Genomic DNA, 21,988 nt, shown 5'->3' on the forward strand with positions numbered 1-21,988 from the left:
TCACAGAAAAAAATTGGAAAAAACAGCTAAGTTAATTTTCAAGGCCACATAGTTAATAATAGGATTAAATATTAAACATAGATTAAACTTATCCCTGTGAGGGATGATGATGAAAGATTCAAATAATTTATTTAAATATGATAATTTATCAACTAAGATAATACATTGTCTAAGACAATCAAGAATAAGCTCCATAACACTGCCCTCAGAGTTCCAGAAATATAACCATAAGTGACCAAAAAAAAAAAAGGCAGTTTATAAAATGACAGTTTAAAAGCTTCTGATCATGAATACTTTAATATTTTTAAATGTACAGGAAATACATAGTAGTAAGGATCTCAGTCAGTCATAATCATTTCCTTATAAAGAATTTGCCATTTGTAAAGCTCCTCACAGTGATCAAATGAAATGCCAGTCTAAACCATTCATCTTTAGCATAGATAAATGTATAATTTGTGTGTGATTGCTGTGGAAAATTAATCAAAACCTCCCATGTTAAGTATTCCATAGAATACTCCCTTTTTATGGCTTTTAATATAGCTTGATAAAATATGTTTTTTAAATTTATCAAAAGGCATATCTATTCTTCAAAAAAAAAAAAAAACTAATGTCTTTCCTGATATGAAAGAGAACCGCAACCCATAGATGTGTAATGGGAAAGAAGATACAAGTCTGCTGCTTACCAAGTTTTTAAACTAATGTTGATAGCTGGGATTTTTACTCTAGTAGGATTTCAAGAATAAAATTTTCTCATAAATCGTAGGGAAACAAATGAAGGATTGTTATGGAAAGAAACTGGAGGACACAGAGATAGTTTAACCATAAAAGGAAGTTGAAAACTACCACATATATTCCAAAGATATTTCATTTTTACTCAACTATCAAGTTAAAAAAAAAAAACTTAGCTAGACTAAGAAAAAAAGGGAGAAGACTCAAAGAAATCAGAAATGAAAAAGGAGACATTACAACTGATGCCACATGAATAAGAAAGACCATAACAAACTACTATAAACAATTATACACCAACAAATTAGATAACTTAAGAAGAAATGAGTAAATTCCTAGAAACATACAAACTACCAAGACTGAATTACAAAGAATTAAAACACCCAACAGAATTATAACTAGTGAAGTGATTGAATCAATGTCAAAACCTCCTACCAAAAAAATCCTGGGGCTTCAACTGAAAATTCTACCAAGCATTTAAAGAAGAATTAAAACCAATCCTTCCCAAACTCTTCCAAAATATGAAAGAGGAATGAACATTTCTAATTTCATTTTATGACATCATCATTACATTACCCTGACAGCAAACTCAGACAAAGATATTATTAGAAAACTACAAAATAATACCTCTGATGAATACTGATGCAAAATTCTAAACAAAATACTGGGAAAACAAATTCATCATCACATTTAAAGGATTATACATCATGACCAAAGGGGATTTATGCCTGGTTTTGCAAGGGTAGGTCAAAAAAATTGATAAAAATACACCACATTAATAGAATGAAGGACAAAACTACATGAGCATCTTTATTGATGCAGAAAAAGTATTTGACAAGATTCAACATCCTTTTATGATAAAAACACTCAACAATCTAGGAACAGAAATAAACTACCTCAGCATAATAAAGGCCATGTATGAAAAGCCCACAGCTAACATCGTATTCAGTGTTGAGGACCAAAAGGCTTTTAAGGTCAGGAACAAGGCAAGGATGACCACTCTTTTTACTTCTACTGAACATAGTACTGGAAATCCTAAGCAGAACCATTATGCAAGAAAAATAAATAAAGACATTCAAAAAGTAAAGAAAGAAGAAAATTTTCTCTCTTCACAGATGATGTGATCTTATATATATGAAACCCTAAAGCCTCCAACAAGAAACTATTGGAAGTAATAAATTCATCAAAGTTGCAGGATACAAATCAAGATTAAAAATCAGTTATATTTTTATCAGTTGTATCTATATACTAACATTGAATGATTCAAAAGGAAATTAAAAAGAAAAATCTTATTTGCAGAAATATTAAGAAGAATAAGATACTTTTTTTTTAGCATCTTTATTGGAGTATAATTGCTTTACAATGCTGTGTTAGTTTCTGCTTTATAACAAAGTGAATCAGCTATATATATACATATATCCCCGTATCTCCTCCCTCTTGCGTCTCCCTCCCACCCTGCCTATCCCACCCCTCTAGGTAGTCACAAAGCACTGATATGATCTCCCTGTGCTATGCAGATGCTTTCCACTAGTTATCTATTTTACATTTGGAAGTATATATAAGAAGATAATTTGTTTTTTATTTTTTATTATTTTTTTCTCTTTTTTTGCGGTACACGGGCCTCTCACTGTTGTGGCCTCTCCCATTGTGGAGCACAGGCTCCGGACGTGCAGGCTCAGTGGCCATGGCTCATGGGCCCAGCCACTCTGTGTCATGTGGGATCTTCCCGGACCGGGGCACGAAGCCGTGTCCCCTGCACTGGCAGGTGGACTCTCAACCACTGTGCCACCAGGAAAGCCCAAGAATAAGATAATTTGGAATAAACTTAACCAAATATGCAAAAGATGTATACACTGAAAACTACAAAAAATACTGAAAGAAATTAAAGAAGACATAAACAAATGGTAAGATATTCTGTGTTCATGGATTGGAATGCTTACTATTGTTAATATGTCAGCTTCCTCAAAGCAATCTGTAAACTTCCTATCAAAATCCCAATGACTTTTTTTGCAGAAGTGAAACAGCCAACCTTCAAATTTGTATGGATTGTAAAGTACCTCAGATAGCCAAAACAATCTCAAAAAGATTAAAAAGTTCTTAAAAATATAGTACAAAGTTGCAGTTATCAAGCAGTGTGGTACTGTCATATGAAGCCCAGACATATACTCATACATCTTTGACAAATTGATTTTTTTTTTTTTTGCAGTACGCGGACCTCTCACTGCTGTGGCCTCTCCCATTGCAGAGCACAGGCTCTGGATGTGCAGGCTCAATGGCCATGGCTCATGGGGCCAGCTGCTCCGCGGCATGTGGGATCCTCCCAGACTGGGGCACAAACCAATGTCCCCTGCATTGGCAGGTGGACTCTCAACCACTGCACCATCAGGGAAGCCCCCTAATTTGAGGCCATACTAGAAAGGACTATAATCAAGATGCTAACCATAGATATTAAGATTACAAGTAATATTTTATTTCTCATCTATGTTAATTAAATTATATTTTCCCACAAAGATTAAGTATGTAGAGTTATATAAAAACTTTGTGTTCCTTCTAATATTTAATGAATTGACCATGAGTTTTTAATTTAAGTTTCTTTCACTCGGTTTATTTTACCTTTCACAAATTTAACATTTCTTTTCATGATAATTTGTAGAGTGATACATTATAAAAAAAGGAATACATTGCTTTATGTTTCTAATGTGATTTTTTGTATTACTTAAGAAACATACAAGGAAATAAACTATCTTCCCTTGTTTTCAGAAATACACATTAAAGAATAAAGGATAGGAAGAGGAGTCAAGATAGGGGAATAAGGGGACACCAAATTTGTTTCTCCTCACAAGTTCATCAAAAACACATCCACAAATGGAAAAATTCCCACAGAGCTCCTGCTGAAAATTAGTGGTAGACTTCAGACACCTAAAAGAATGAAAGAAAGAAGAAAAAATTAAAAAAAAGAAAAGAGGAATCAAAAAAGAGACCAGCAACCCTGGCAAGAAGCTGAAGGTGAGGAGAGACCTCCACATTAAGAAAGACTCCCTCACGGAGGGGGAAATCAGCTGGGACAGAAAAAGAACTTCAGGGGATCAAAGAAGAATGCAGCAGACAGTCTGTGGAAGACAGGACAAAGTAAAAACCACACCCATGATCTACACCACAGCTCTACGCATTCGAGCCTGAATCTTGACTCACCCATTACAAATTGGAGCTGAGTGCCAGAAAGAGGGATTTGGAGTGCAGACCCAGGAGAGTACAGCTCTTGGCTGTGAAAAGACAGCCTGAAGGAACAGGAGCAAGGGGAGCTACAACTGGGAAAGTCTGAGACACCATAGCAAGGTGTCATTGTTGAGTGGTGTGGAAAGGGCAGAGCCACCATTATAATATAAACCCCTTCCCCATCCTCCTACTTCTTTGGCCTCTGTGGGCATTGGGAGGGGCTGATATCTGAGCGGATCCACCCGCCCCTCTGGGCAGGGTCACCTCCAGCTGTGTAGGCTCCAGGGGCCTGAGCGCTGCCCACCCCAAAACCTCCTTGAGAATCAGCCCTGGGAGCCCCTGCCTGAGATCCTTCTGAAGGTGGCAGTGTCAGAGGGATAAAGCACAGGGTTGGAAGACCAGACCTGGGGAGAGAAATGCAGTTGACTGTGTGGATACAGTAGAAGGGAGGGGGGGTAAGGGGACGTGCAGCCGGAAATGACCCTAGAGAAAGCAGGGTCTGCCTGGAAAGCAAGACACCAATGTTGAGAGGCTTGCAGGGGGTGGGGCCAGCAACCCTCCCTGTTTCAGTTACTAGGAGTACCCAATTCTGCTCCACTCAGTGGCTGCTTTTGTTCCCTCTCACCTGGGAAAGGATCATACACCTGAGGGCAGCACACATGCACAGGAGGGTTAAAACCAAAATGTAGCCTGAGGGGCAGAGCAACTAAGGAAGAGAAACACAAATCTTTCTATGCAGCAGCACAAACTGTGAATTGAATCCCTAAGAATGGCCGGGTAAATCCTGCATTTGTGGAATACCTGAATAGACGAGAGTTTCAACATTTGAGATCAGTCTAGCCTTCACAGCACTGCAGTTTGTAGGCAAATACACATGGGAATCAGGAAAAATCAGAGTCTGAGCTGACCCCACAGTGTCCACAGCAGGACTAGAGACATACCTAGAGGTATTGGAAGACCTCCTAGGGAGGTGGCCCTAGGAAAATATTCTTAGCACTACTATTCTGTGATGGTTTGTTTCATTTTGTTAAGTTGTTGGTACTGTTGCTTTTATTATTTTTTTATCCTTTATTTTCTACTTTTATTTTTAAAATTTTTTATCTCATGTTATTTTCTTAATATATAAAAACTTTTTATTTTTTAATATATTTTTTTTGTTACTCTCTGACTTTTGTCTTGTTTTTCATTATATATATATTTCTTCCCTTTTTCTTTTCTTCAGTTGTTTTTAGGTGTATAGTCTATGTTTTATGGGCTTCTGTTTTTATTGTTGATGTTGCTTGCTTGCCCCCGTTTCTGTTTTATTTTTCATTCTTTGTTTTTGTTAGTATAATCCCTATTGACAGTTCTCTTATTAGAATTCTCTTGTTTGGTTGCCTGTTCCCTTGTTTGTTTGTCTTTTTAAATTTATTTTCTATATGTGTGTATGTGTGTGTGTGTGTGTGTGCATGTGTGTGTGTGTGTGAATGAGTGTTTTCTTGCTTCCGTTTGTTTGCTGCTGTTCTTTGCCCTGAGCTTTGTTTGTCTGTTTTTTTTGTTTGTTTGTTTGTTTTTATGTTTTTCTTTTCTTTGTTCAATTTTTTATCAGGCCATGCTTTGAGGCTTGCAAGCTCTTGGTTCCCTAACCGGGGTCAGGCCTGGGGACTCCAGGGTGGGAACATACAGTCCAGGATGCTGGAACAACAGAGAATTCCTGGGCTCAGGGTATATTAATTGGTGTGCTCATTCCTGAAGGTATCCATATCAACACCAAGACCCGGACCCACACAACTGCCTGATGGTCCCAGTGCTAAACACCTCACACCAAACAACCAGAAAGAGAGAAACAGAGCCCTACCCTTCTGCCTAAAGTCATACTAACCTTACAGACACCCCAAAAGACACCACCAGACGCCTTCCTGCCCATCAGAGGTAAAAGACTCAGCTCTGCCCAACAGAGCACAGACACCCAACAGAGCACAGACACCAGGCCGTCCCTCCAGTAAGCCTGCACAAGCCCCTGGACCAACACACTCAGCAGGGGACAGTCAACAAAACCAAAAAGAACTACAACCCTGCAGTCTGTGGAAAGAAGACCATAAACACAGTAGGTTAGAGAAAATGAAATGACAGAGAAATACCCTGCAGACAACGGTGCAAGAAAAATCCCACAAGACCAAATAAATGAAGAGGAAATAGGCCAGCTATCTGAAAAAAATTTCACAGTGATGATAATAAAGAGGATCCAAGGTCTTGGAAATAGAATGGAGAAAATACAAGAAATGATTAAGAAGGACCAAGAAGAATTAAAGAACAAAAAGTCAGTGATAACACAATACCTGAAATGAAAAATACACAAGAAGGAATCAACAACAGAATACCTGAGGCAGAAGAACGAATAAGTGAGCTGGAAGATAGAATGGTGGAAATAACTGCCAAGATACAGAATAAAGAAAAAAGAATGAAAAGAATTGAGGATAGTCTCAGAGACATCTGGGACACATCAAATACACCAGTGTTCGAATTATAGGGGACCCAGAAGAAAAAGAGAAATGGAAAGTGCTTGAGAAAACATTTGAAGAGATTATAATTGAAAAATTCCCTAACATGGGAAAAGAAAGAGTCAATCAAGTCCAGGAAGCACAGAGAGCTCCATAAGGATAAATCCAAGGAAAAACACACCAAGACACATATTAATCAAACTAGCAAAAATTAAATACAAAGAAAAATATTAAAAAGCAGCAAGGGAATACCAACAAATAACCTATAAGGGAATGCCCATAAGTTTATCAGCTTATCTTTCAGCAGAAAGTTTGCAGGCCAGAAGGGAATGACAAGACAAATTTGAATGATGAAAGGGAAAATCCTACAACTAAGATTACTCTACCTGGTGAGGATCTCATTCAGAATTGATGGAGAAATCAAATACTTTACAGACAACTAAAAGCTAAGAGAATTCAGTATCACCAACCCAGCATTAAAACAAAAGCTAAAGGAACTCTCTAGGAGAGAAACACAAGAAAAGAAAAAGAACTACAAGAACAAAGCCAAAACAATTGAGAAAATGCTAATAGGAACATACATATCAATAATTACCTTAAAGGTAAATGGATTAATTCCTCCAACCAAAAGACACAGACTAGCTGAATGTATTCAAAACCAAGAGCTGTATATATGCTGTCTACAAGAGACCCATTTCACACCTATGGACACATACAGACTGAAAGTGAGGGGATAGAAAAAGACATTCCATGCAAATGGAAATCAAAAGAAAGCTGTATTTCTCCAATACTCATATCAGATAAAATAGACTTTAAAATAAAGACTATTACAAGAGACAAGGAAAGACACTGCATAATGATCAAAGGATCAATCCAGGAAGAAGATATAACAATTGTAAATATCTATGCACCCAACATAGGAGCACCTCAATACATAAGGAAAATGCTAACAGGCATAAAAGGAGAAATTGACAGTAACAAGATAGTGGGGGACTTTAACACCCCATTAACACCAATGGACAGATCATCCAAAGAGAAAATTAATAAGGAAACACAAGCTTTAAATGACACAATAGACCAAATAGACTAAATTGATATTTATAGGACATTCCACCTGAAACTGGCAGAACCACATTCTTCTCAAGTGCTCACAGAACATTCTCCAGGATAGATCACATTTTGGGTTCACATATCAAGCTTTGATAAATTTAAGAAAATTGAAATTGTATCAAGCATCTTTTCTGACCACAACGCTATGAGACTAGAAATCAATAAAAGGGGGAAAGAATGTAAAAAATACAAACACATTGGAGGTTAAACAATACACTGTTAAAAAACTAAGAGATCACTGAAGAAATTAAGGAGAAATCAAAAAATACCTAAGAACAAATGACAATGAAAACACAATGACCCAAAACCTATGGGATGTAGCAAAAGCAGTTCTAAGAGGGAAGTTTATAGCAATACAATCCTAACTCAAGAAACAAGAAAAATCTCAAATAAACAACCAAACCTTACACCTAAAGCAACTAGAGAAAGAAGAACAAATAAAACCCAAAATTAGTAGAAGGAAAAAAAAATCATAAAGATCAGAGCAGAAATAAATGAAATAGAAATGAAGAAAACAATAGCAAAGATCAATAAAACAAAAAGCTGGTTCTTTGAGAAGATAAACAAAATTGATAAACATTTAGCCAGACACATCAAGAAAAAAAGGGAGAGGATTCAGATCAGTAAAATTAGAAATGAAAAAGGAGAAGTTACAACTGACACCATAGAAATAAAAAGGATCATGAGAGATTACTACAAGCAACTATATGCCAATAAAATGAACAACCTGGATGAAATGGACAAATTTTTAGAAAAGCAAAACCTTCCAAACCTGAACCAAGAAGCAAGAGAAAATATGAACAGACCAATCACAAGTAATGAAACTGAAACTGTGATTAAAAATCTTTCAACAAACAAAAGTCCAGGACCAGATGGCTTCACAGGTGAATTCTATCAAACATTTAGAGAAGAGCTAACACCCATCCTTCTCAAACTCTTCCAAAAGACTTCAGAGGGTGGAACGCTCCAAAACACATTCTACAATGTTACCATCACCCTGATACTAAAACCAGACAAAGATATCACAAAAAAAATTACAAGTTAATATCACTGATGAACATAGTCTCAAAAATCTTCAACATAATACTAGGAAGCAGAATCCAAAAACACATTAAAAGGATCATACACCATGATCAAGTGGGATTTATTTGAGGGATGCAAAGAGTCTTCAATATATGCAAATCAATCAATGTGATACACCATATTAATAAATTAAAAATTAAAACCATATGATTACCTCAATAGATGCAGAAAATGCTTTTGACAAAATTCAACACCCATTTATGATAAAAACTCTCCAGAAAGTGGGCATAGAGGGAACCTACCTCAACATAATAAAGGCATATATGACAGCAAACATTATTCTCAATGGTGAAAACTGAAAGTATTTCCTCTAAGATCAGGAACAAGACAAGTGTGTCTACTCTCACCATTATTATTCAACATAGTATTGGAAGTCCTAGCCATGGCAATCAGAGAAGAGAAAGAAATAAGAAGAATCCAAACTGGGAAAGAAGAAGTAAAACTGGGAAAGCTGGACAGCTACCTGTGAAAGAATGAAATTAGAACACTCCCTAACTCCATATACAAGAATAGACTCAAAATGGATTAAAGACTTAAATGTAAGACCAGGAAATATAAAACTCTCAGAGGAAAACTTAGGCAGAACACTCTTTGACATAAATCACAGCAACATCTTTTTTGACCCACCTTCTAGAGTAATGAAAATTAAAACATAAATAAACAAATGGAGCTTAACTAAACTTAGCTTTTGCACAGCAAAGGAAAACATAAATGAGATGAAAAGACAATCCTCAGAATGGGAGAAAGTATTTGCAAAAGAAGCAACTGACAAGGGATTAATCTCCAAAATATACAAACAGCTCATGCAGCTCAATATCAAAAAAAAAAAAAACAAACAAACAAAACAAAAAAACAACCCAATCAAAAGTTGGGCAGAAGACCTAAATAGACATTTCTCCAAAGATATACAGATGGCCAACAGACACATGAAAAGATGCTCAACATCACTAATTATCAGAGAAATGCAAATCAAAACCAGAATGAGGTATCACCTCACACTGGTCAGAATGGCCATCATCAAAAAATCTACAAACAATAAATGCTCTAGAGGGTGCAGAGAAAAGGAACCCTCTTGCACTGTTGGTGAGAATGTAAATTGATACAGCCACTATGGAAAACAATATGGAGTTTCCTTAAAAAACTAAAATTGAACTACCATATGACACAGCAATCCCACTACTGGGTATATACCCAGAGAAAACCATAATTCAAAGAAAAACACTTTTGGGGCTTCCCTGGTGGCACAGTGGTTGGGAGTCCGCCTGCCGATGCAGGGAACACAGGTTCGTTCCCTGGTCCGGGAAGATCCCACATGCCATGGAGCAGCTGGGCCCGTGAGCCATGGCCGCTGGGCCTGCACGTCCTGTGCTCTGCAACAGGAGAGGCCACAACAGTGAGAGGCCCGCGTACTGCAAAAAAAAAAAAAAAAAAAAAACACTTTCACCATAATGCTTATAGCAGCATTATTTACAATAGAAACAACATGGAAGCAACCTAAATGTCCATCAACAGAAGAATGGATAAAGAAGATGTGGTATATATATAGAATGGAATATTACTCAGCCATAAAAAGGAATGAAATTGGTCATTTGTAGAGAAGTGGTTGGACCTAAAGAGTGTCATACAGAGTGAAGTAAGTCAAAAAACGAAAAGCAAATATCATGTAATAACACATATATGTGGAATCTAGAAAAATGGTATAGATGATATTATTTGGAAGGCAGAAATAGAGACACAAACATAAACAACAAATGTATGGATACCAAGGGGGATAGGGATGGGGTGGGAGGAACTGGGAGACTGGGATTGACACATATACATTATTGATACTATGTATAAAATTGATAACTGTTGGGAACATACTGTATAGCACAGGGAACTCTACCTAATGCACTGTGGTAACCTAAATGGGAGGGAAGCCCAAAAGGGAGGGGATATCTGTATGTTTATGGCTGATTCATTCTGTTGTGCAGTGGAGGTTGACACAACATTGCAAAGCAACCATATTCCAATAAAAATTAATAATAAAAAAAGAATAAAGGATAATCTTATAAATCATGTTTCAAAGGATACTATATAATGAAATTTAAGGCATCCAAAGGCAAATGGCATTAGGCATTTGGTTACAACAGCATGTGCTCACTCAGATCCTTGTCAGTTTATTTTTAAGCAGGAAACAGAAATCTAGGGCACACATCTCCCACTCTGGGGGTTCATCAGAGTCATCATGCAGCTGTTGCCTATGTGAGAGAAAAATCCCTCCTGGAATTATTTAAGATTGGCAACAGTTGGTATGATTAAGGAGGGATCAATTTTCCTGCCAGCTTTCTACATAAAACTTTATAAAATAATCTACCATCAGTTTAAAATGTAAATGTAGAAAGAATTGGCTTCTAGATGACACAAAAATATATATACAATTTTCTAAGATGATTTATTCTACTTGTGAATTAGATAGAGAATATAATCCTATATTTACCTACCTAAAACCCACCAATCAACAATAGCATGATGCAGAAGATTATCAACAAGAGTGTTTTTTTTCAATCTTTTTATTTAATTGGAATCATGAAAAGTTAGTTTATAATATGGGGTTTTTAATATTTTTATATTTATAAAATTCATTATCAGGGTAATTTAATGAACTTAAGAAATATAGACATTTTCACCTTTTAGGACTATATTAGAGTACTGTTTCATAACGGTAGTTTATTATACTATGCTCTTATGACTTGTAGATTACATACATATTTCAACAGTTCCAAGGAATTCTATGGAGATAATTTGCACAATTAAGAGAAAAATACGTGTATAACTTTAGACAAAAATATTTATAAATCTTATATGGTGTTGGTAAAACTAGTAAAGTAGTCTTGTTCAGGCTTCAGAGGCAGAAGCAGGCCTCTGACCGACTTGTGACCCTGCCTGGACTGCGCTTGCTTACACACCTAAGAATTGCTACTACCAATTCAAGCAGCATGTACAATAAGAAAGGGAGTGGGTCTTGGAATTTCTTGAGCCCTGGGGACCTGGCCAGTCTCCCTGGGTATGGAAAATCTTGTGACTCATATGGTGAAATTAACAGTATTGTTACAATTGAACCAGAGCTGCATTTTTGAGTGCAAACTGATAATATCAGTTCGCTGCCTGGAATTATAAATGGAAGTCCCCAGAACTCCAATCTGAAGTCTCACCTGTGGGTGGATGCACTGCCCGGGACCCTTCCTAATTGGAGCTCCAGATTGCTGTCACTCGGGACTTCCCAGTTGCTGTTTGGATCTGGAAGTAGGTGGGAGCCCAATTTGGTGATGTATACCCTGTTATGTTTCCCTCATATTCTTATTTCTTTCCTTCTAATGATTGTATATTAAAATTAAGTTAAATCACCTTTCAATAAAAAATTGATTGAAGCTGTTTTATTTGCGTGAAACGAGTGGTATTTTGTCAGCAAATCTGAGGAAACTTAAAACTGAAAGCAGGATTTCAGTAAAGCATATGGTTTCTTTTTAATACATAAAATATCTTTATATTCAAGTTTTTATCTTTTTATATGATATTGAATTATGCAATATTGTATTTTGCATAAATATATTTATGAAACTTCTCTAGGTTGTATTGTCTAGCATATGTAGACTTTCACTGTAACCTTAAAGAAAATGCTATTGTTTTTTCCTTGCAAGTTTCAATTTGTATAGCAAAGCTGGATTAATAATAGAGAAAATATAGATTTTTTTTTTTTGGCGGTACATGGGCCTCTCACTGTTGTGGCCTCTGCCATTGCGGAGCACAGGCTCTGGACGCGCAGGCTCAACGGCCATGGCTCACAGGCCCAGCCGCTCCGCGACATGTGGGATCTTCGCGGACCGGGGCATGAACCCGTGTCCCCTGCATTTGCAGGTGGACTCTCAACCACTGCGCCACCAAGGAAGTGCTAGAAAATATAGATTTTTTTAATTTACTTAAAAACATGTGCACAATAATTTAAGACTAAAAAATAATTTCATGAATATCTCTCCATAGGAAATAGATCTCATCATGACATATTAGTGTGTACCTACACTGCAGAAAAAAAAGAAAAATTGGGTAATTAATATATGAATTTAAAAGATTTTATTATGTATTTTACTTCATTAAAAATTGCAATTCAAATATATTTCAGTGAATGTACTATAATCTATAAAAATGCTAACACATATTACTTTTTCATTGAAAAAAGATAGATTAAATCAGGGGTTCCCAACCCCCAGGCCATAGACTGGTACCAGTCCGTGGCCTGTTAGGAACCAGGTCACACGGCAGGATGTGAGCGGTGGGTGACCAAGCGAAGCTTCATCTGTATTTACAGCCGCTACCCATCACTTGCATTACTATCTGAGTTCTGCCTCCTGTCAGCATTATGGTGAGTTGTATAATTATTTAATTATATATTACAATGTAATAATAATAGAAATAAAGTGCACAATAAATGTAATGTGCTTGAATCATCCTGAAACCATCCCCTGCCCAGGTCCATGGAAAAATTGTCTTCCACGGAACCGGTCCCTGGTGCCAAAACGGTTGGGGACTGCTGGATTAAATTCATCCCTGGTGGTAATTTATGAATAATGTAAAATTAAATAGGGTATTATGTTAGCTATGTTGTACAAAATTTCAATTCATACCCCCTTGCATACCCAATCTTGAGCATAGCACATATTATTTATAAATATTTAATCATATATAACTGCATACCTATAATCTATGAATTTTGCTTTAGTAAATTAATCTACCAATGAGAATTTATCGATGCCCTGTCTTCTCATGGAAACACTTTCTTCACTTGGCTTCAGTAAAAAAAAAAAAAAAATCCTGTTTCCTTACCTCAATTATTATTCCTTCATTATTTCAGCTTATTTCCCTGATCTCTCAATGCTGCAGTACTTTATTTTCCTCTTTCCCTTACTCCCTCTCTCTTTTTCTCTCAATATCATCATGTAGTATTAGAGTTCCCAATACCTCTTACATTTCCATTGCAGACATCACAACTAATTCAACATTTTTATATTCAATTCTACTGAAGTATGTAACTTGATGTCTACACAGACCTACTGATCTTATCTCCAACTTTAGTCCTTTCACAATCTTGTCAAAAATATATAAGTGGATACACCATCCTTCTCTCAGCTAAATGCAGATATCTGAGATACTATCTTGACTTATCTCTTTGTCTCACATCCCATAACCAATACATCTGTAAGTACTGTCAGCTATATCTTCAAAACATTTCAAGTGTCTGAGTACATGTCTTTATCTGACCATGTTTCAGGCCATGATCATCTCTTATCTGGATTGTTGCAGTAGCCCTCTATCTTGTGTCCTTGTTTCTGTACTTCTTTCCCTGTTGTCCACTTGGTACACAGTAGTAGGAGTAATCCTATTAAGTAGTAAGTCAATTCAAAACATTCATTTGTTCAAACCCTTTAATGGCTTCTCAACTCTCTCAGAGTAAAAGCCAAAGCTTTCCCAAGGGCTTACAAATTTCCACATATCTGTTCCCCATTACCTTTCTTGAGTCATCCCCTGCTAGTCTCCACTTACATTATTCTGTTTGAGCTAAACTGGACTCTTTGCTATTCCTCAGATTGGAAATGTACGTTCTTGCCTCAAGGCCTTTCACTTAAACATTATGCTACCTGAAAACATCTTCCCCAAATATAAGTATAGCTCACCTCTTTCAGGTTTTTACTTAAGTTTTAGCTTCTCAGAGATGACTTTACTAATCATCCCGTTGAAAATAAAACAAATCCAAGTCCATATATCCTTATGTGCAATTATAGCTTAAATTTACTTCAAAGCACTGTTACTCTTTGACATAGCAGAGAATTTCATTTCTTCATTCATTTATTATTTTATTCATTAGTTTATTCATTTGTTTTCTATGTCTCCCAACTAGACTGTAAGCTCCATAACAGCAGGGATTATTTGTCTATTTCCTTCACTTCTGTATCTGAAGTACCTAGAATAGTGTTCAGTACATAATAGAGAATTATTTAATATTTATTGAATTAGCAAATTAATTATTGTTTTTATTATGCATAATATTCTAATTATAGAAGTAAAATAAATTTCCCCTGCATCTTATCAGAGGATATAAATTACCAACTGTATACATTTTTTTTTGCCTAATTGAAAACTCTCTGAGAGAAAGAACTGTCTTATACATTTTTATGTGTTCACTCTGGTCAGCAATACTGGAATTTAACAGAAATTCATAAAGTGAATTAGTGGAACCAATTTCAAAGAACATGTTAGCAGAGGTAAACAAACAGAGTGTTGACTAGATACATAAATGCTACTGAGTACAGGATAAAAATTAATTCAATTTCGGTGATACCAATAACTTTTTTAAGAAATATATAACAATAATGTACAATTCTACTTCTCATCAGCCCACAAAGTCACTTTGAGAGAAGATGAATGCATCACCCTGATATTCACCCTCACCTACTGATGTAGGGATTGCTATGCCAATTAAATAAATAACCAGATGTAGAATGTCACATATATTCATAAATATGTCTTGTTCCATGCCTATCAATGACATTTATCTTTCCTTTCTATTCTTCAGCAACAGGTCTAGAGGAAAGTGATATATATCATAGACCCACATTTCTACTTCCAAAGGGGACCTCAGCCCAAACTGTTGGGTGTCATTAATACCACCAGATACTACAAACTTTGTTGAAAACTATTGCTATTTCTGCTTCTACCAGATAGTACTATCACTGGTTGACACTATTGTCTCTTCCTCTGGGTATACTATGTATTTGGTTGGTAGTCAATATTACTATGTTTGCTAGTTCTACTTGTGTTTTTTGACCTTGTAGCTTAGGAGGTATCACAACTATGGAATGTTAATTGATGATTTGAGGGAAAATGCCTCTTTTTTCCTTTTGGTATGCTTGGTTACACTCAGGTACCTCATGGATTTAGTGTAGCAGATTTTAACATGCTTATGTAGATACTTCACATCCATGATCTAGCCCAACAAGGACCTGAGGCTGGGTAGTAGGTGAAAATGAAGGAAATCTACTGCTATCAAAACCAGAAACCCCCTGTTCAAATTAGAAAGTGTGTGTGAACAGATTTGTTCTGTCAAGTAGAATTTATTCTTAGAATTGGCATTCTTCCCTTAGATTTTATTCTTAGGAAGTACCTGAATCCCCTCATTTGCTTATCAGTCTGGACTGACCAATTTTAAACTCTTGTAACATGCAAATTAGGCCCAACCTTGGTCCTTGGTACAAATTTACAACATGTGTTTAATAATTCCTCTTATAAATGTCACAATTACCTTGTGAACTTGAATTCATGACTATTATCCTGATTTCATTGTTTGTTGATGTTCTGAGAAATGAGTTGATAACTTTTAACTAACAACTTAATGATAGGTGAATAGACTATGTTCTGAAATTTCTATATCTATAATTTCATTTTTTATTTTACAATAATTGTAAGAGATAATTCAAGATGAAGGTGATGAAGTTTACAACAAATATATCACAGAATAATCACTTAATTCTAAGGTTTCTGACTTTAAACTTTCTTCTAAATCTGGGTTTTGAATAACATTAGAAATATAGATTAAAATAAAGTATTAGGGATGTATCCTTGGTAATTTAAGGTATTTATTAAAGTGCCATGATAGTATGATTTCAGCACAAAAAGCCTGTCCACAAGCAATAGGAAAAACCTCTGCCATGAATAACCTGAACTGGCCTGTGGGCCTTCAAACCCATACCTGCATGCCAAGCCCATACCTCCCCTCAGTCTGTGGACAGTTTCCTGAGTGCAATTCTGAGGGTGGCAGCAAGAGGAAAATTTGGTAGAAGGTTAGGGAACATGCAGAAAATTCAGGCTAAAGTCTGTGGGTAAGGGAGAAACCACAAAACTTGAGCAGTACACTACATTTATGAAAATAAGAGAGGGTATAAGCAGCTAAACTTGTGAACTGTAGGATCAAGAGAAAACCTACAAACTCAAGAGTTCTGCCCTTGAAGGGAGAAACAGGCATGAAGCAGATGTATCCATACAGGGTCTAAGAAAACCTCAGAATCCATAGCAGAACTGATAAAATGTATGTCTACCCTGAAGGCAGTTAGTAAAGATTAGAGGAGGTCACTTCTACTTCAAATATGAAAACAGCAACAAAAACTTGAACTTGAAAAATCAGGGAAACATGATATCAACAAATATTACAATAATCTTCCAGTAACCAAATCTATGATTTACCTGATAAAAATTCGATAGCTCTGGAGCTGAAGTATTCAATGAATGAAATGAAAAATGCAATAGAGAGCATCAACAGCAGTACCAAAGAAAAGGAATTGATGAGATAGAGGATAGGAAATTTGAAATAACACAGTCAGAGGAGAAAAAAGGAAAAAAGAATGAAAAAGAGTAAAGAAAGCCTACTTGATCTATGAGACATAATAAAAAGAATCCATATCCAAATCTGTGGCATTCCAGCAGAAGTGAGGGAGAAGATGGCAGAAAGCTTACTTAAAGAATTAATAGCTGAGAACTTCTCAAACCTGGGAGAGAATTTTATATCCAAGTTTATGAAGCTAATAGATTGTCCCATTATTTCGATTCAAAACAATCTTCTCCAAGATACCTTACATTAAAATGATCAGAACTTGAAGACTGAAAGAGAATCCTGAAATCAGCAAGAAAAAAAACAAAAAATTGTAAACTACAAAGGAACCACCATTAGTCTATCAGCAGATTTCTCAGCAGAAATCTTATATGACAGAAGAGAGTAGAATGATATATTCAAAGTACTGCAGAAAAAAAAAAGAAAAAAGAAAAAAAACAAGAATCCTTTATCCAGCAAAGTTACATTCCAGAAATGAAGGATAAAGACTTTCCTAGACAAACAAAACCCAAAAGAATTCATCACTATTTGACATAGCTTACAAGAAATGCTAAAAGGTATTTTTCAAGTTGACATAAAAGGATGCTAATTAGTAACATGAAAGCAAATGAAAATATACAACACTCTGGTAAAGGCAAATATATAATTAAATTCAGAAAACTAATCTGCAATATGATGGTGAATTATTAACCACTTTAATACAGTATAAAGGTTAAAGAAAAGTGTATCAAAAAGAGCTATAGCCATAATAATTTGCTAAGAAATACAAGAAATAAAAAGAAGTAAATTGTGATAATAGAAACATAAGAGTAAAAGGGGGGAAGTAAAAGGGTAGAAATTTTGTATAAGATGAAAGTTAATTATCAGCATAAAACAGACTGTTATATCTATAAGATGTTTTATGTAAATCTCTTGGCAACAACAAAACAAACGCCTATAGTAGATTCAAAAAAATAAAGACAAGGGAATCACAGTATACCACCATGGACTATCACCAATTCATGAAAGGAGGTAGCAAGAGAGGAAAAAAGGAGCAATGGATCTATAAAATAGCCAGAAAACAATAAGATGTCAATAGTAGGTCCTTACACATCAATAATAAATCTAAATGTAAATTGACTAAATCCTCCATTCAAAAGACAAAGAGTGGCTGCATAATTAAAAAAAAAAAAAAAGACCCAATGGTATGTTGAATGCAAGAGATTCACCTCAGCTTTAAGGACACATGTAGATTCAAAGTGAACAAATGGGAAAATATATTCATGCAAGTGGAAACCAAAATAGACGTAAAACTAAAAATGGTTTCAAGAGAGAAAGAAGGTCATTATATAATGATAAAGAGGTCAACTCATTAAGAAGATATAACAATTGTAAATATATACACATCCAACATTGGAACACCTAAATATATTAAAATCTGAAGGGCAAAATAGACAACAATGTAATAATAGTCATACAATAATACAACAACAATACAGTAATAATACGATTGCAGAACTCTGAATACCCCATGCTCAGCAATGGACAGATCAAACAGAAAGAAAATCAACAAGGAAACTTTGGACTTGGACCATATTTAGACCAAATGGACCAAATATATATATTTGACATTCAGTTCAACAGCTGCAGAGTACACATTCTTCTCAAATGCTCATAGAACATTATCAAGGATACATCATACGATAGGTCACAAAACAGATCTTAGCAATTTTAAGGTTAAGACCATTGAAATCATACTAAGTATCTTTTCTGACCACAGTAATATGAAACTAGAAATCAACTTTGTACACAGCAATGAAATGATCAACAAAATAAAAAGGCAACTTACAGAATGGGAGAAAATATTTGCAAATCATATGTATAATAAGGAGTTAAAATCCCAAATGTATAAAGAACTCATACAACTCAATGGCAAAACAACCCCACAAATAATCTGACTAAAATGGGTAAAAGACCTGAATAGAATTTTTTCCAAAGAAGGTACTGAAATATTCAACAGGTACCTGAAAGGTGCTCAACATCACTAATGATGAGAGAAATGCAAATCAAAATCACGATGAGATCTCCAATTAAAAATGGCTATCATCAAAGAGACAAGAGATAACAAGTGCTCATTATGATGTAGAGAAAAAGGAATCTTTGTGGGCTGTTGGTGGGCTTGTACATTGGTGCAACCACTATGAAAAACAGTATGGAGGTTCCTCAAAAAATTAAAAATAGAATCACCATATAGTCCAGCAATTATACTTCTGGGTACATATCAGAAGGAAACAAAAACTATGTGGAAGAGATATCTGCACTTCCATGTTTATTGCAACATTATTCACAATAATCAAGACATGGAGACAGCGTAAGTATCCACCAAAAAATGAATGGATAAAGAACACGTAGTTTTGGCCAACCCAATATATAGAGAGAATGCTATATTATTCAGCCATAAAAGAAGGAAATCCTGCCATTTGTGACAACATGAATGTACCTTGAGGGCATTATGCTAAGTGAAATGTCAGACAGAGAAATGAAAATACACATAAAGTGTATATTATGACTATAGTCAGCACTACTGTAGGGTATATTTGAAAGTTATTAAGAAAGTAGATCCTAAGAGTTCTCATCACAAGGAAAAACCTTTTCTTCATTTTCTATTGTTTTGGGGTCTTGTTTGGTTCTATATGAAATGATAGATGTTAACTAAATGTATTGTGGTAATAATTTCACAACCTGTGTAAGTCAAATCATTATGCTATACACCTTAAACTTAATACAGTGCTATTGTCAATTATATCTCAATAAAACGGGGGATTAGAAGCAGAAAAAAAAAGAAAATTGTATTGGCTCCTAGGAGTGTCAATGGGAAAGTGAAATATCTCATACTTTCTGGTAGATAGAAATGGTTTTATATGTTACATGCTTGTAGATGGATAGAAAGGAAAGGGGAACCAGGAATGTAAAGTACAAGGCAAGGCTGTGATTAATTCTCAGTTCTCAGTAACAGATATCCTGATACAATGCAATTGTGAGAAAGTGCTTTCTGTGGATTTAGATTTAGTTAAAAAAAAAAAAAAACGAAAACAAAAAAAGATTGTAGGTCCAGAGGCTTATAATTTATTTGTGATATAAAAAGTATAGAAAGATCTTAACTCTTAACACAGCTATTCTACAATGCAAGACATAAAATACTTTTTAGAAAATAAGTATATATTTAACTTCTGACATTGGTAGTTGTGAAATATTTTTAATTTCTAGTTTTTTTCCTGTTGTTTATTGATGAAATGTATTATTGCATTATTTAAAATAGACTACAGAAAGGAAGTAGGAGAGCACATCCTAAATGTTAGTACTTTAGAGAGGTAATCTTGCAGAACTTCATTTATTCCTGGCATCGTTAAGAACATTTATTCCCCAGAATCATTAAGGACATCAAGGACCCTCTTACAACTCAAAGCTAGCACAATATCAAAAAGGCAAAATCTTCGTGGCAGGGAAGGGCAGATTTAGCTTATCATTAATTATGCAAATAATAGAAAAAGAGATTATAAGCAGGTGAAGGGGAAGAGTGTTGGAAGTGAAAGTTCATTCAATCAATCTGTGGTATTTGCCATCATCAGTGTCTAGGTGACCCTGAATAACATCTGTTTCTGCTTTCTCTACTTCAGAGTATCTTAGACAGCCCATTTTCAACATGTGAATTAACAGATTTACTAATAAGGAATTTTTCTTACATATTCCTAATATATTATATTTTATTATATAGTAGCATTACCAGGTCCAAGCTTGTACTGCTCACTGCAGGACAGGCCAATAAGTTGAGAGACAAGGTGTTGGGGCAAGGAATAGTGACTTTATTCAGAAAGTCAGCAAACTGAGAAGATGGTGGACTGATGTCCGAGAGAACCATCTTAATTTGGTATAGAATTCAGGCTTGTTTTATGCTGAGGAAAAATGAGAAGTGGGAAGATAGCAGACTTCTTGGAGCCACCTGGCCTTCAAGGAAAGCATAACATTTCTTTGTTTTTCTGCTGGCTCACTTAAGCTGGATCACAAGGCTCCTGCAAAACTTCAAGTTATTAGCAGTTATTTTTACTTTACCACTCATCTCTGCTTATTCTCAAGGCTTCTAGGCTGAAAGTGAACTTATCTACAGCAAGTAATAGCCATAACTAACCCAGGACCATGGGATGGGGATTTTTGTAGGGGAACTTAAGGAGCTATTTGGGCATAAGCAACATTTCTTTAACGTTTAATTCTTGACAGACAGGGTTAAAGTAACAGAATACATAGACTAGAGAATGAGGGAGGCTGTTTCAATGTGGTATTAGTTCTGTTTTTTCCTCTGTTACATTAGTATTATTATAATTCATTGGTGAATCTGATTTCCATCAGTATATTTAGAATTTTTCATACATGCTCATAAATATTATTTCTCTTCATTTTTTGTTATTTTACTAATTTGTCATATTTTATCAAAGTTATATTGACATTGTAAAATGAAGTGAGAGTTACTCTTCTGTGTTTATAAAGAAGAAAAATTTTCAATACTTTGTAAATATTAGAAAAAATCTCTTGTAAAATCTTTTGGGCTAGAAGAATTTATTTCCTATTTCTATTACTGCTTTTTTTAATTTTAAAAGCTCTTCCTTAACTTATTTGTCACTTTTACAAATGTTTAATTAACCATTTCATAATCATTAGCCAATAAATGGCCATACTGTGCTGTATATGTCTTTAATCTTCTCAGTATTTGATTAAAATTTTTATCTCTTGAGTAACAGGGTGTTATAATTTCTTTAAGCTTAATAATAGTAAATGAAACATAGTTGATCAATGTAGAAAATTTCAAAAGGTTAGAGAAACAAAGGAATATAATAATCACACTCTCTCCAGCCACCAGCAAGAGATTACTATGAATATATTCATGTATTCCGTTACAGAATCAAGATTATGCCTGAGCATATTT

The sequence above is a fragment of the Stenella coeruleoalba genome (assembly GCF_951394435.1).
Source record: "Stenella coeruleoalba genome assembly, chromosome: 13".
Classification (NCBI taxonomy): Eukaryota; Metazoa; Chordata; class Mammalia; order Artiodactyla; family Delphinidae; genus Stenella; species Stenella coeruleoalba.